This window comes from Falco rusticolus, chromosome 2 (genome assembly GCF_015220075.1).
Source record: "Falco rusticolus isolate bFalRus1 chromosome 2, bFalRus1.pri, whole genome shotgun sequence".
Taxonomy (NCBI): domain Eukaryota; kingdom Metazoa; phylum Chordata; class Aves; order Falconiformes; family Falconidae; genus Falco; species Falco rusticolus.
The window spans coordinates 75,469,631-75,484,294 of NC_051188.1; positions in this window are offsets into that span (position 1 = coordinate 75,469,631).

The following is a 14,664-nucleotide window of genomic DNA, read 5'->3' on the forward strand; positions in this document are numbered from 1 at the left end:
CTCACGTCCTTAAGTGATGGCTACTGATAATGTTAATCCTCCTCTGCCAGATCCCCTTCATCTAAAATGCTACTCTTACTGAGGTCTTCCAGTCCAGCTGGCTGACTTACTGTCTTCAAAGCTTCTGTTTTTTCTGACTCCCCCTGTCCAAGAGCATAGTGGGGAAAGGAAGGCAGCACTGCACGGAGGGCACCAACCAGGAAGGGACACAGACAGCCTGGGCTGCCAGGAGGCAGGCGCCAGGAAGTGTTGGGAAACACCCCGATCCTTCTTCATGCTCACAGATGCTGGCATCCGACAGGCTTGCCATACCCCACCAATGGCACTGTCGAGACTCTGGGGTCAGGTCAGTTAAAAATGTGCTAGCTAGAGCTACCCTCTGCCACGCGCCCCCCCCCCCCCTCCCCCCCAAGTTAATTGCACCAGTAAATGTTAAACAGTTTTTGTTACCATTTTCTGCCAATTGAGTGCCTGGTCTGAAAGTGTGTTTTGCCTACCTGCTCCATAAATTCTCACCATTTCCATCTTCCACAATGATTTCTCATTATCTCTTGCCTGACTTGTTTGCCTTTGCTGGTGTCATGGTTACAGCCCTGGAAGCTCCTCAGTCTGGGGCACGTGTATTTCTGAGGTGTGATTCGTTTTGCACAGACATTGTTCTCCCACACCCTGTTGACTTAGTCGGGGTGGCACCTCTACACTGAATAGCAGAACATTGGTCTGAATGTGAAACATGCTCATAAATAGTAACTTCATTGACCAAATGCCAGCTGATTTTGTAAGCCTAGAACGGATAAACCAGCAATAGGGTGGTATTCACTTGTCTGGTATGAGCTTCTCCATTTTGCAAGCCCAGTGTGGCATAGGCATGGAGAAGTAAACATTGGGCTCTTCTTTAACTCCATCTTTAGGGCTGGTTTGGTAAATCAAAACACTCAGGATACTGCCCTATGGACAGTTTTATGCTGATCTCAGTCCATGCAACCACCTTCCTCCATGCATGTTCCTTGTTGACGTTCCTCTCCACCTTGATATCCTCGTGGTTGCCCTAGTGACCATGATTATTCATGTGGGGAAAGAAGAGGAGGCAGGAATGTGCACCAGAAGGAAAAGATCGACTCAAGGGTGATCACAGAACCACTTTGATATACAGCTGATGGCGTGTGAGTCCACACGTCTTCTTCGAAATCACAAAAGCCAAGGGGCCCTGGCCCAGCCACCTCTACCTCTTGCCATGTCACGGTTTTGGAGGTGGAGTAAAGTTGCCCTGGAGGTTTAGTATCGGGGACAAGAGGTTTGTGAACACGACAGGGTTCTTCTGCCAGGTGGCTAAGATGGTTTTTCAGTCACTTTGCATCACGTGCATGGGGTACCTGGATTGAGCCCAGGTTGTATGTGCATGCTCAGGATGTCTGGCACTTTGGAGCATTGATGTTTAAACACCAAAAGAAATGTTGAATTCGGTCATGCTTTCTCCTTAGCACAGTATTGATCTTTAAATAGGAAAAGACCAAACCGTAAACCGTAAACTCTATATCCATGGAAACATGGAGCTAAGCTCCTACGACTCAACAAGCAGAACAGTAATTATTTTGCTGTCATTTCTACAACTTCATAGTTTAATGGTATTAAGAGACCCTCAGCTCCTCCAGTTGATTATTATCTGTCATTTGTGGTTAAATAATACTGTCAAAAGATTATCACTGACTGAATTTTTATGTTCCCATTTAAAAAATAACACCTACCACATGCTGCTGTATTAAGTAATATTTGAGGTTTTAAAATTAGATAGATAGGCAGATAGATATTTTGTCTCTTTTTTTCCCTCTCATTCATTTTTTAAATGGAGATACAAACATGTTCTGTAGTTTTATTATAAACCTGATAGAGTCAGTCAGCTAAATTTCTTCTTTGCCTGCTTGTCAGATTGGTCTTTCACTCAGTGGTGAAGGAAGCTTTTTGTAAATTGGAAACAAAAGCACTGTTTCAAAGCTGAAAAGGCAACCGGAATACCTCTGGCAGGACCAATTTATGCATAAAGACTATTTTTTTACTGCAGCGTCAGTACTGATGGAACTGGTTTTAACGGAGAGCAGAATAGCTCCTGTTAATAATTGCTTTTTTGGCTTATGTCAGAGCTTTGGGGAACAAATGGGGGACCATATAAACAGGATGGGGCTGGGGTAAGTGGTTCCCAGCTGAACACGGTCAAGCTTTGCGTGACAGGAAGTTTCATATTGTAAATAAAAGGTGTTTTACTGTATTGGAGCCCATGGTATTGTTTACTTCATAAATATGCACTTATTCATATTGAGGAATACTGTTTCATATCATGGGTGGAACAAACTATCTTTAGATAGAGTATTTTTCACTAGCTTTGCAATAAGTTGATGGCAGGCTAATGACAGTGTTGGAAAACCCATACTGAATCCTGGGGAGAAGGAATGAGAAGGTCTGATTTCCTTACCAGAGCCTGCAGGATGCTCCCTAAGTGTAACAAGTGGTACTGCAACTTGCAATACAAAGGGCTCATAAACAAGGGAACCTTTATTGCAGAAAAGTTTCCACTGCAGCGCGTTCTCAAATGGTCCATAAAAGGGCATAAATTGGCTCTTTCATTTCAGAAAAATGAAATGCCTTCCCACTTGATAGCACAAATAGTAGAACCCAAAACCAGCTCTCGTTTAAGGTGTTTACAGGATTAGGCATATACCAGAGAAGAGGAGTGGAGTAGGGCAAGGGAGGAGCCCATGCCTCCTGGATTGCTGCATAAGGTACCTGGACCCAGAAGATCCATTCAAGTTTTATGTTAAAAAAGCAAACAAACAGCACCTTAATGGTTTAAAAAGCATTGGCAAAAGAGAAGCACCAGGAAATATGCTGGTTTTGTTGCAGCCTGACAAAAGGAGAGAAGGCCTTTAATTTTAAGAGTTCCAGGTTTTGGGTTTTTTTCCTTTTTTTCCTTTTTTTTTTTTTTTTTTCAGTTATTCGCATGAGAAAATAACTAGGCATTCCAACGACATCATTTGGCAGAAATGAAATCTAAGTGCTCCAATTTGAGTTTCAATAAATCAGTACTAGAATTGGCTCTGTCACTGTATAAACTCTTGGGCATTAGCTTTTATACCCTTTTGGAACTGGCTGGCTGCACTCTTAAGCACGCTGATCATGACGCAGTGATGGTTTCATCATGACACACTCTAATCCAAAAAAAAAAAGCAAGAGAATATTTGTATCACCACCACCCCCCAAAAAAACCCCCAAAAGATAAGTAGGTTTTTAATGATTTTGCTACAGCCTAATGAAAATAGAATAGTTTGTTTAACATTTCCAGGATATCCTTTCTTTTCTTTCTTTTTTTTTTGTTGTTAATTATTTGGAAAAATAAAAAGGCAATATGATACCATGCAGCAGCCACTGCTGTTAACATGATCTTTCTGTAATGGTGTATGGAAAGAATGCACAACAAAGGAACTAGAAAAGCTTTGTAAATATACATTGCCCATTTTGGCAGAGAATAAACCTGTCTGATTATCTTTCTGCTACTGCTGTAAATGATATTGCCTTTGTATTGAACAGATGCAAGCCCTTCTGAATCCAATTAAAGGCTTCTCAGGTGTGCCCATATGAGCAAATTTTGGATGCATGTGCACTGGTGCAGCAGGTATTTCTGTGGCAAATGCTATGAAGGCTTGGGTATAAGTGTGTGTACATTGCGGGGACTATCTGTTTTTCCAGCATAGACACTGTCAGAGGCTCTTGGTATATGAAAAGAATTGTTGTTTCTCTAAATGTTATGGCAAAAGCATGAATGGAATTACAGCATTTCTAAATATTTTGTCTAATTAGTCTGTTGGGAAGAATTTGAACTCCACTTGTCCTGGATGTGAATACTAAGTATTGACTAAACCCAAAACATGCTTGCTGGCCATTGAGAAGACCCAGGGTCAGTATCACCGGACAGCTGCAAATCCCAAAGGAAGCTTTTCACAAAACCCTCCTTCCTAGCTTTTGCATCTTTGTGGGTTTTTTGACTCTAAACCAGAATTGTCTCAGATTATGTCTGATATAAACAAAACTGTAGGCATAAACCATTTCAATAGAAAGTAACCCAGGAAAGGACTATATCCCTATAAAACAGCTATGTCCTCTTAGGCCTAGCCCCAAAACCTGTGCTCCCCTCTGCTCTTCTCTGGGAGGGGCACCCTTGGTACATTATTATCCAGTTTGTTCAAACCCAAAGTTTACTTTCTGTAGTAGAAAAAGTAGAAAAGCTCTTCCCTCAGGAGAGAAGAGCTGGAGCAAAGGACTCTGCCTGCCATTCTATAGCTGTTACTGGCAGGGCTGGGAACGGTGGAGCGACTGGAGATCAAAGGGTTTTATCATTGTGACACAGGTTTAAAAAAAAAAAAAGGAAAGGTCCTTATATGCTCTCTCTGCCTTTGCTCCACTGCTACACCTACCAATGCAGCCATCATAACTGTGGGTGGCAGTAGTTAGGTTTGTCAATGGACACATGGCCTTCTTCGTAGGGAGGTCTCCCTGGGATCTTTCCAGTTCTTGGGAAGCTCTGGAGGATGATGGGAGCCCTCCTCACTGCCTTTCTGCCAACACTTAGATATCTCTGTAGACCGTGGGTGCGCTTGGGTGTGTCTGAGCAGGTCCCTGTACCTTTTCAGTGTCAATCTTATTTAAACAAATCCTGCATTCAGTTGGTAGGGCGCATTCTTTCCGTATGCTTCATCACATCTTGTCTGCAAGAACTGGGAGCCAGCAAACAAGAGAAGCAAGATTATGGGGGAGCTCAGAGGTAGGGGGAAGATGTAGCAACAACATTAAAGACACTGTTGAAGCAGAGGCAGATCAGTTTGGCCTCATTCTTCTTATAGGGGTAGATGACAGACCTCCTGTTGCCAAATTCTCTTCCATCAGGAGAGACACTTGCCATTCTTTGCAGAATTGTCCTGGTCAGTTGAGAGGGGGTCTGCTGCTATGTGTGATACTCAGAGAGTCCTGGGTGGCAAAAGCTTTTCCAGGTACCTCTTTCTGGATGACACTTTGGTTGTCCATTAGGTGTCTACCTGTTGCAGAACACCTGGGTTGTGGTCACCTGACACTCTCTCAGCTTAGACAGCCAATATAGGCACTGATCCTTTCCAGAGCAGGGAAGACCCAGAACTCAGAAAAAAAGAAGTCCCACTACTTCTTGTCCATGGGCTAAGCCTACCCATGCAAGTGAAAAATACATGTGCTGTTGTATGTGGTGTGCAAGTCTACATGCACTTAACTGCAGTGAACACACGCTAACCTGCCATCACCTGGTGAATGAATTAACAATCTCCTAATTGTTAGGAGTTATTCATTAATTTTTTTACTAATTGTTAAGAGTTAATTAACATATGTTCCCACTGTGTTCACTTCTGCCTCCCACTGCTATTGCCTGACACCCCCACCCTTACCTCTTTTCTGTTTCAACCAACCCTTTACCCAGCAGAGGAACAAAAAGGAGCCTCCCAACTCCTGCTTTTGCAAAGACTGCTTCCCCTGTCCTGCAGTGGGGGCCCAGTCTCACACCCTGACAGCCTTTCTGCCCTAGGCAGCCATGCTCCTGCCTCTCCAGGCTGAGGGTCCCACTAACTTGTGCCAGATGCAGGTGGTGTGAGCAGAACCTGCTGCTGGCTAACTGGCTGGGACAAGGCAGCGCTATTTCACTGATAGTTTACAGAAAGCTTACCATGGAATTGCAGATTCAATATGCAGAGGAAGCAAAAGTCTCACTGAGTTCATGAGAAGTTTTACCTTTTATTGTGGAGAGGTTGGCTTATTTTCTGCTCACATTTTCACACCATAATATGAATGGGCTTGCAGGGCAATGACGATTCTTACAAGTCACCTTTTTAGGATTCTCTGAAAACATGTGGGATGAAGTCTTGGCTCTACAGAAGGCACACCTGGCACCAAGGGGGCACCTAGTGAGTTTAACTAGCAGCCAGCAACTTCCCAGGTATTGCTCTAGAGTCCCCTAGTTACTGTGCATTCAGGGAGCTAACCTCCTATAATCCATTCTGGGTGTATTAAGAATCATGTATACTGTGAAGATGGATTTGTTACACTCAAATAAATAAATACCTAGAAAATCAGTAAATCAGAAAAATGAGTGTGAGGAATCAAAATTAGTGAGGAACCAAAACTAGCAAAAATGCCTACTTAAGGGAGAAACAGCCATGAAATGCTGGTTTAGTGAAGCTTGTTAAATTAGCAACCTGTTGTGTCTGATATTGTAAGGCTATTAGAAGGCTTCCCACTTGACTGTGGTACGTTGGGTTTGTTAATGCATGCTTCAGCCCTGTGATTACTTTTCCAAGCATTTTTAACATGTGAATTTATTCTTTATTTTACTGTGGCCAGGGATAATTCCCTGAAAAGAGAAGAGAGGGTACCGTCAGGTAAGGTGTTCAGCATTTAAAAATCATCTTTTAGCCACAGCCATCATGTAATGGTATCAGTAAAATGTCAGTGTATTTTTATACTTAGAGAAGGAAATAATCATGAGATCTTAGATACCTCAGTGAGGTTACGGTTGCCAAATGCAGGCACTTTAGCAGACTCTCTGCCTTCAGAACCTCTTCTTCTTGAGTCAAGTAAACCACTGATCTGTCTTATTTCTGGACGTAGCCCACATTTGTGGTAAATTATTCTTTGGTTATATTCTCATGTGCCTGAAAGTTTCTACCTAGGAATTGAAATTTGTTCTTTTATTTCAGGAAGTTGTCTAGCTAGGTTTACAGCAAATGGTCTGTGGCAATCCTTAATGCTAATCTTTCACACACTTCAGAACATTAGGTTAAAGGGAGGACAAATACTGAACTTGCTCATGTAATTGATATGTTCCTCTTTTCACTTCCCAAGGTTTTACTTGTAAAAGAGAGGATATGGCCATTATGCACACCTTTTCTACAACTTCTGGTAACCTTGCTCATGAACAGGCAGCACAAGTGTGTGTTGTGCCAACAGGTCTGCATGCGAGCCTTGTCCTTCAGGACAGGACTCAGAGGTGAAGTTAGTGTTCCTAGTGTTTCTCAGACTTCCCAAGTACACACTGACTTTGGACCATCTTTTCAAGAGTACCATGGTTTAGGATGCCTCATTTCTGAGCTATCAAGTTGAGGTACATAGGGGTTTATTTTTTGGACCAAAGGAGTCCTCAGTCACCAGCAATTGGTGGCTTCCCAGCAGAAATTCAGGCTCAAGTGAACCCAGCTTGAAGGCATGTAGAATGGGTGGTGCTTTTGAAAATGCTGGCTTCCATATTGCTTTTCTTCCTGCAAATTACTGCAAGTATTAATATCCCTCATCAGGGCCGATAGTCCTTCTAGTTTCTTTGAGCTGTTTCTGATATGCAAGGTGATGGAAAGTGTCAAACCTCATCAAATTTAAATTAAGCACAAACTGCATTTTCTTACTTGGTTAATATAGCCTATTTGTTAAGTTCAAAGGTGCTCTTCCGACTCTTTGGGCATGTGCCTGAGTTATTAAGTGAGGATATGCCTAGAAGTAGGGAATAGGAAACAAGCATATAAACATGGGGAGGCATTGATTCATCTTCATTTGTAAAATCAACTCTTTAACAAGTATATTTTATAACAGTGACTTTTGGGACCGAGTCCATCTGGGATGGATAACTTTTATGTAACATTTGGGGTCTAAATTAAGAGCTGAATTCTGCCTTTGGCTGCCCCACTAAGTAAGAGAGCTGAGAAGCACAGATGGTAGAAAAGCTTAGTGCAAAGTAGTGACCTTACATGCAGTATGATTGCCCAGCCAACAATTCTGCTCTTTGCCCTAGAAGATACTGCTAATGTAGGAGACTGAACACTGAGGTAGCTCTTAGTAGCTAGAAAATAGCTAATGGGCTATTTCTTGTGTTAGCATATGCATGTGTTATCCTCAGCAGCAAAAGCAGCTGCTGATACAGTATGCTATCAGTTGGTGCTGGAAAGAGGAGCAAGGAGCATCTCGTGGCACCAGGCTGCCTGGTACCAGTGATTGTGCTCTTTAGGAACTGGGGTCCCCAGTGTCTCTATTCTTTGCTGACTGGGGCAGGACACAGGGACAGGATGGTCCCTAACACTTCAATGACAACAATTGTTTTAAAAACTTCTGTGCAGAATTGGGCCCATCCTCCTTTTGCTGGTTGGATTTCATTTTGAAAACTAGGGAGCAAGCGTACCTTCTGCTGGAGAAAGGCCTTCCAGTCCAAACAGTGTCCAAAGCTGGCAACTGAGTGCCTTTGCATGGTAGATCTTCACCAAACAGGGACAAAAGGGAAGGAATACGTGACCTTCCAACCTTAAGCTCTGCATGCCATGTGGCTGGTGGGAGGCATTAGCAAGGCTCCACTGTTCATTGTTGTGGGTGTCTTTATGAACAGTAGTGACAGAGAGCCAGCGGGCTAGCAGTAAATAGAGATACACATCAAAATCCACATTAACACTTCTCCACTCCAGTGACACCAGAAAAGATATTGGAAGCGACTGTTTTTCAAAAGTTATGTGTTGAATGCGGTCTGCTAAGCAGAGGTATTTAGGGCCATGGTGACATAATATATCCCATTGAGTAAGCAGTATTTGCAGGGGACTGTGTACAAGCCAGCTATATGTGTGTTCTAGCCCTACTTAAAATAAACCTACACATACTATCACTTTCTTATTCTGGGAACCATCTAAATGGAACGACGACTGCAGCGACTACATATCAGTATATGCTGCACATAGACTGATTACTCCCACTCTTGTCATGGCCATTTCTACTCAGCAGTTGCCAGTGTTGTGGAGAGGCATAACTCCTGATATTTTGGAGAATGCAGGAACCAGGTAGTCAATGTTTGCTTTGCACCATCACTGTGTCAACCTAGGTGATGGGTTTCCAGCGGTGTGTGTGCGTGTAGAAGCAATACATGCGCATAGAGGCAACTAGGTTAGAATTCCTTGCTGCTGTGGAAGAGGAGGGTGTATTTATTGACTGAGGGGCCCCTGAGCCATAATCCAAGGCTCATTGAAGTCAGTGGGAATCTCTCTGACGGTGTTACAGTTGTAGTGGTACAATACTAGAGATGGCAAAGCAGCAGTGAAAAATATGCATGATGTTCACTCAGCAAAGGCTACAAAACTAATGCCTACCTCCCCTCTCCCAGTCTCCCCATTCTTTTCCACACAAGTGTGCTGGATAAGCTGGTAAAGATGAAAAAAATAAATACTTTGGTATAATGATGCTGAGTCATTAACCATGTGATGGAAACAATTCATCCAGTTATCACCAGCCAGCTCCACCTCCAGCCTCCCAGTAGCTGGGGGCTGCTGAAGTGCTGCTCTCCTCCTTCAAGCCTTTTGTGTTACAAGTCCCTCTGTCCACATGCAGGAGCGGCCACTCTGGTATATAACTCATACCCTGGGCACTGCATTAACTACGATAATACTTTCTTCTCAGACCCTTTCGTATCTAACAGTTGGGGAATTCTGAAATAAGTAGAGTGAGGAAGGAGAAAGATTAGCTTCCAATTTTTTCTCTTTTATATATTTAAATTAATATCTGAAAACTAACTTCAAAAGGGACCTCAGCTCAGCCTCTACAATTGTAAGTCTCAATTTTCACATGTATTTCTGTGTGTGCACCATCCTGGATATAGGTACGTACATGCTGCAGATGCTAGTTTGCATATAGAAAAGCTATTTGTGCAGTTTAGGACGTGCAGGAGAAGCTTTTATATATGCAAACCAACATTTAAATTTTGAAATGTGTTATTAAGTGGTAGTTTATCACACATTTTTTGCCTGCCTTCCTTCCTTCCAAAAGACTTTATGCATATGATTGAAATACTGTGCGAGTGGCTAGTTGGAATAGGATTTTCTGACTCTTCAGTAATTTATATTTACTTCTATCTAACAATGAAAATTGCTTACAGTGCACAGCTTTTAGCCTACTATGGATTAAAGTGCATTTTGAAATCTCCCCAGATTCCTGGCACATTTATTACAACAACTCAAAAATATAGAGCATTTGGGATCTTTAATCTTCACATTCCTGTAATAAGAAAAGTTGTATAATCTATCTCTGAAGGACAAATCCTTACGAAAATATTGCGACTATATACTGATAGTAGGCTTTCTTTGTATTAAATCTCTCATCCATATTCGGTGAGGAAAAGCCTCTCATTTTCTCGTATTATACGATTTGTTTGTTTATTTGTTGAAAAGCACCCATGAAAACTCAGCAGCCTGTTTCTGAAGGTCCACTTTCCCCCTCCACCCCCCTTTTCCCCCTATGCTGCTGGCTTCCTGTGCTGGCACAGCTTGTGGGTGGGCAATGATGGGATCAGAGCAGCACCTGCTGGAACGGCATGCCACCTGGGAGAGGGAGAGAGGCGAAGCCCAGGGGGTGGACGAGAAGGTGGAAAGGCAGGGTTAAAGTATGGTGCATTGTGCTTCCTATGCTTCCCTATTTGGTGTACTTAGCATGGTCCTGGAAGGAGCAATCTTTCTTTGGCAGAGGTCTTATGGGTCATTTCCATCTCTAACTTCTAGTGCTAAAGTTAATGGCATAAAGTTTTATGACTTCTCTTCCAGTTCACCTCTAATAACTTGGCCTCTGTACATTGCAGCTGCAGATAAAATATATACATGAAGGAAAATTCCACTGAACATATTGTTTTTCACTTTCTCCTTGTTCCCAAACACCACTCTCACAGCATGCAATGCCAAGTTACATATTATATATTAGTCCTTCTTCTGTTCCTGGGTCCTGTACAGAAACCTGCTTGTCTTCTGTAAGAGCAGCTGAAGAGCAAGAAACAAATGGATCATTCTTTCATGTGCAGTCCAGATAGCAAACAGCTGAGCTGGTCTGTTGACAAAGATCTAGTATTAGAAAGCATACAATTTTCTGGAAAGGTGCGTTGTTCAGCGATCATCTGTCTAAGGAGTGAGTTTTGGATGTGACACAACATGAAACAGTCTAGCTGTTACTTGGATTCTTTCAGAGTACAGACATTGTGTATTGCCTGCTGAATTTGAGAAACCAAAGAGAATCTCTTTAAACTGGAACACCCTACTATGGATAACAAGCAGTAATTGTTGGTCACATTACAGAAAAAACTGGGATTGAACCTATCAGAACTTCAACAGGTTCAGTTCAAAACTTGAAACTCATTTGCTGTGTGATATCTATATTTTTATTTTTATCTATAGATATAGATAGACCTGTTGCTATCCTTGCCAAATGAAAGGATAGACAGTCCTACTAATAGGTAAGTCCTACTAATTTTCTTGAAAGGTAATAAGTTAGAGATTTTGGACTCGGATATCTATAAGAAATGATGCTGCAAAATGTTTTCATATGTTAGCTGTATCATTTTTGTCTCTTTTTTTGAGGTTGTGGTCCTGAGAGAGGTTTCTGTGGTTTTATTCAAAGTATGTAAGAAATAGCTGATCCTCCATTTTTACATGTTCAGATATTCTTGCTTGCAGTGTTTTCTTCCAAGGTTTTTGCTTTGTTACTTCACCATGAATAAAAAACCAGACCCAACAAGCTAGAGCTTTTTTCCTCTTATAGATGAGACAGAGTCGTTTACTGTACTACAGTGAGTTAACGCTCTTCAAATTCACTGATGGCAATGGGATTGCTAAGGTGCCATTAAGGGCATAAGAGGGCCAACAAACATTGTGACTCAAAATGGTGCATGTGCTATTAAAATACCCTGGGGCTGATCCTCAGAACCCATGCTTTTTTCAGGTCTGGAGGTCAGAGTATGCTTTCATTTCTTGGTGGAGCAACTTTCCTGCAAAAGTCATTGAGACAAAAATATGGAAGCCCCGATTCCTACTTCAGGCCTTTTTTCATGGTAGAATCCTAATTAAAAATTCAGATTAATTGAAAGTTTCATGTTCACAAATGCAGAACTGGCCTGTAATTGTCACTAAGACAGACTTGTACTGTTCTGCCACTTCATTCACTGAGGAACTTGCAGCATATTGCGCTGAAGACTTACTACAAGGTTCATTATATTTTTGAAAGCCACCAAGTTCTTAATGTAGATTTGTTTGAATATACCCATGATTTAAATGCAGTAGATCCATGCACTGATTTTGTTTGCTGGAAATTGTATATATAGCTGAATATATTTACCACGCAGATGAGTTGTATTGCTTGCTATAAATAATTTCACAGAATCCCACATTTTACTTAAATTTAAAAAATATACTAAAAAGCAAGACAGCAGATTACTTGTTTAGTATTTGTGTTCACTATATTGTATTCTGTGAAAAAAATCAGTAAACTTCTATCAGTTCCTTGTCTTAAGAGAACTTAAATTATACTTTTAGTGGAATCGGACAGGTAAAAACAAAGTGATACCAAAACTGTGTTGTATACTCTTGCTTACATAAAGAGTTTCAATGGGATATTTTAGTAAACAATTAATTTTTTTGGAAGAAAGAAATTAATCTGGGTGATCACGACAGTTCATTCCAAATCAATCTACCCTAGCAGCAGAAAGAACATTGGCTTACTCTCCTTTTTTGCATTAGTATTTCTGTATTGTGAAGATTTCCTATACTGTAGTTTTCTCCCAGTGTGGTTCTGTGCCATATCCACCAAGATGATTTAGCATTTGTAAAACTTTACTTTCTGGTGATCATTTTTTCCCACCTGAACACTTTTTCCTAGCTCATTGACTGTCTTCTCTTCTTGATTAATGTGACAGATGAAAACAAACAAAAACCTGAACAATTTTGGTTTTGTAAGATCTGGGTGAGTTATCTTGGCAGAGCTGAATCTGCCAGGAGGAGGAGAAGGGAAGAGCAAGTGGTTTAGAAATCTGTCAGGAGTCTTAGTTATTAAAGGTCAGGGATAATCCTGGTCTATCACCAGATAGCATCCCTGTGGTCTGTACATTTTATTAGGCACCTACAACCGCAAGACCTTAGGACCAAACACCAGTTTTGTACCCAGAAAAACCTTTATGTTAGAGATGATCTTCAGCTAAGTGTGTTTGCCATGGTTATGCTTTTCCTTGTGTGACTTGACAAGTGCAGAAAGATCAAAGTTAGACAAGGACAAAGCCCCACTCTCTGCTCTTGATTGTGCTGTGTGAGATTAATGATGCAGAGGTAAGTGGGTGAGTCAGATTGTTTCTGTGTTCATTGGGAGGAAGTGGAATGGTTTCTAAACTGAAGCCTGGAGAAAGCATTTCTTGCAACTTGCAGAATCTGGAGTGATTCTTCCATACTACCTTGCTAAATGAAGGGGCAGAGCTTTAAACACTGGCAGAAGCTGGTAGACTTGCTAGCCTCTTACAAAGTTTTTCACGTCCCACCTGTTGGTCCTGCCTGATTTCAGACTGAGCTGTTCAATGCTTCCTTAGCCAGCTGCTAACCTTCCGTAAGCTACCTATCATTTTTCTGTGACACAGGTGACTGTGTTTGTTGATGCAAGAAGAGCCAAGTGACTCTCAAAATCATTCCAGTGCAGTGTGTATTAGGCTGCCTCACAACTTCTTCAGAACTTGGATTTTTCTCTTGTGAGAAAAATCATATGATCCTTTATATGAAAAATAAAGGAAGATTCAGACATGGATGTACAGTTTTATTCCAAAACCCAAAATCTTCCAGATCCTGGGGGATTTCAGACAAATGTTCTGGCTTTTACTTTCAGTTCGGAAGTCTCATTATTGTGTGCATGTTTTGAAGCATTATCAAAAAGACATTTTGCTACTGAATTCCCATCCAGACAGAAATACAAATTACCAGATATTTCATAATAGTTTTAGAAAGGCTGTTACTATTAAATTCTTAAAACCTACATAAAATCCCAGGTGATCTCATTTCCAGGTAGATGATATGGGTAATGATGAACACCTGTAAGCAGCCTGACCTTTGTAAAGGATAGTATATTTGAACAAATATTAATTGTAGAAATTGAGTAACAACTGCATTAGTCATCTGTAAAAACTGAACTTGAAGCTTCTGGTTGTAATAGTCATCGACTGCAGGTTGCACATGCATGAATAACTATTATCCAAAAGATTTAAAATTCTGTAACTGAAATTATTCACGTTGCACTGAATAGCTTTCATAGTATAATATTGCTAGGACTAAATTCCTTTGTAGTATGAATCCAGTGAGCTCTGTTCACTGATGTTAATACTGGGAAAAATATGGGATCCTGTTTGTTATGGACAATTCTAAATTGTTGCTCCATAATAAAGAAACCAAGACTAATAGCAAGGCCTTTTTTCCTCACAGCAATCTTTCTCTGGCTAGCAGCATGAGAGGGAAACAGAGAAGGTGCCTGACGAATACTCTTTGTGTCATGCCAAGAGAGAATTCCTTAATCTTGTGGAATGAATGATGTGGGATATATAGCACTTCTCAAAGTGGGAGTAAAGCATGTCACAGCTAGCTTACTCGCCAGGCAGGCAGCCTGGGGAGGGGTAGATTTGCCTCCTTGCCTGCTAAACATACTTGGCATAAACTGACCATTTCTCACAAATATTCCTCTCTCTTCTCAACAGATTCTCACCTGCTCTTTCCCCTGCACCTTTGAAAAAACATAGTATAAGTTATGTTTAAGTCTTAACTATTTCTTGTTTATTGAGTATTTCTAGTATCT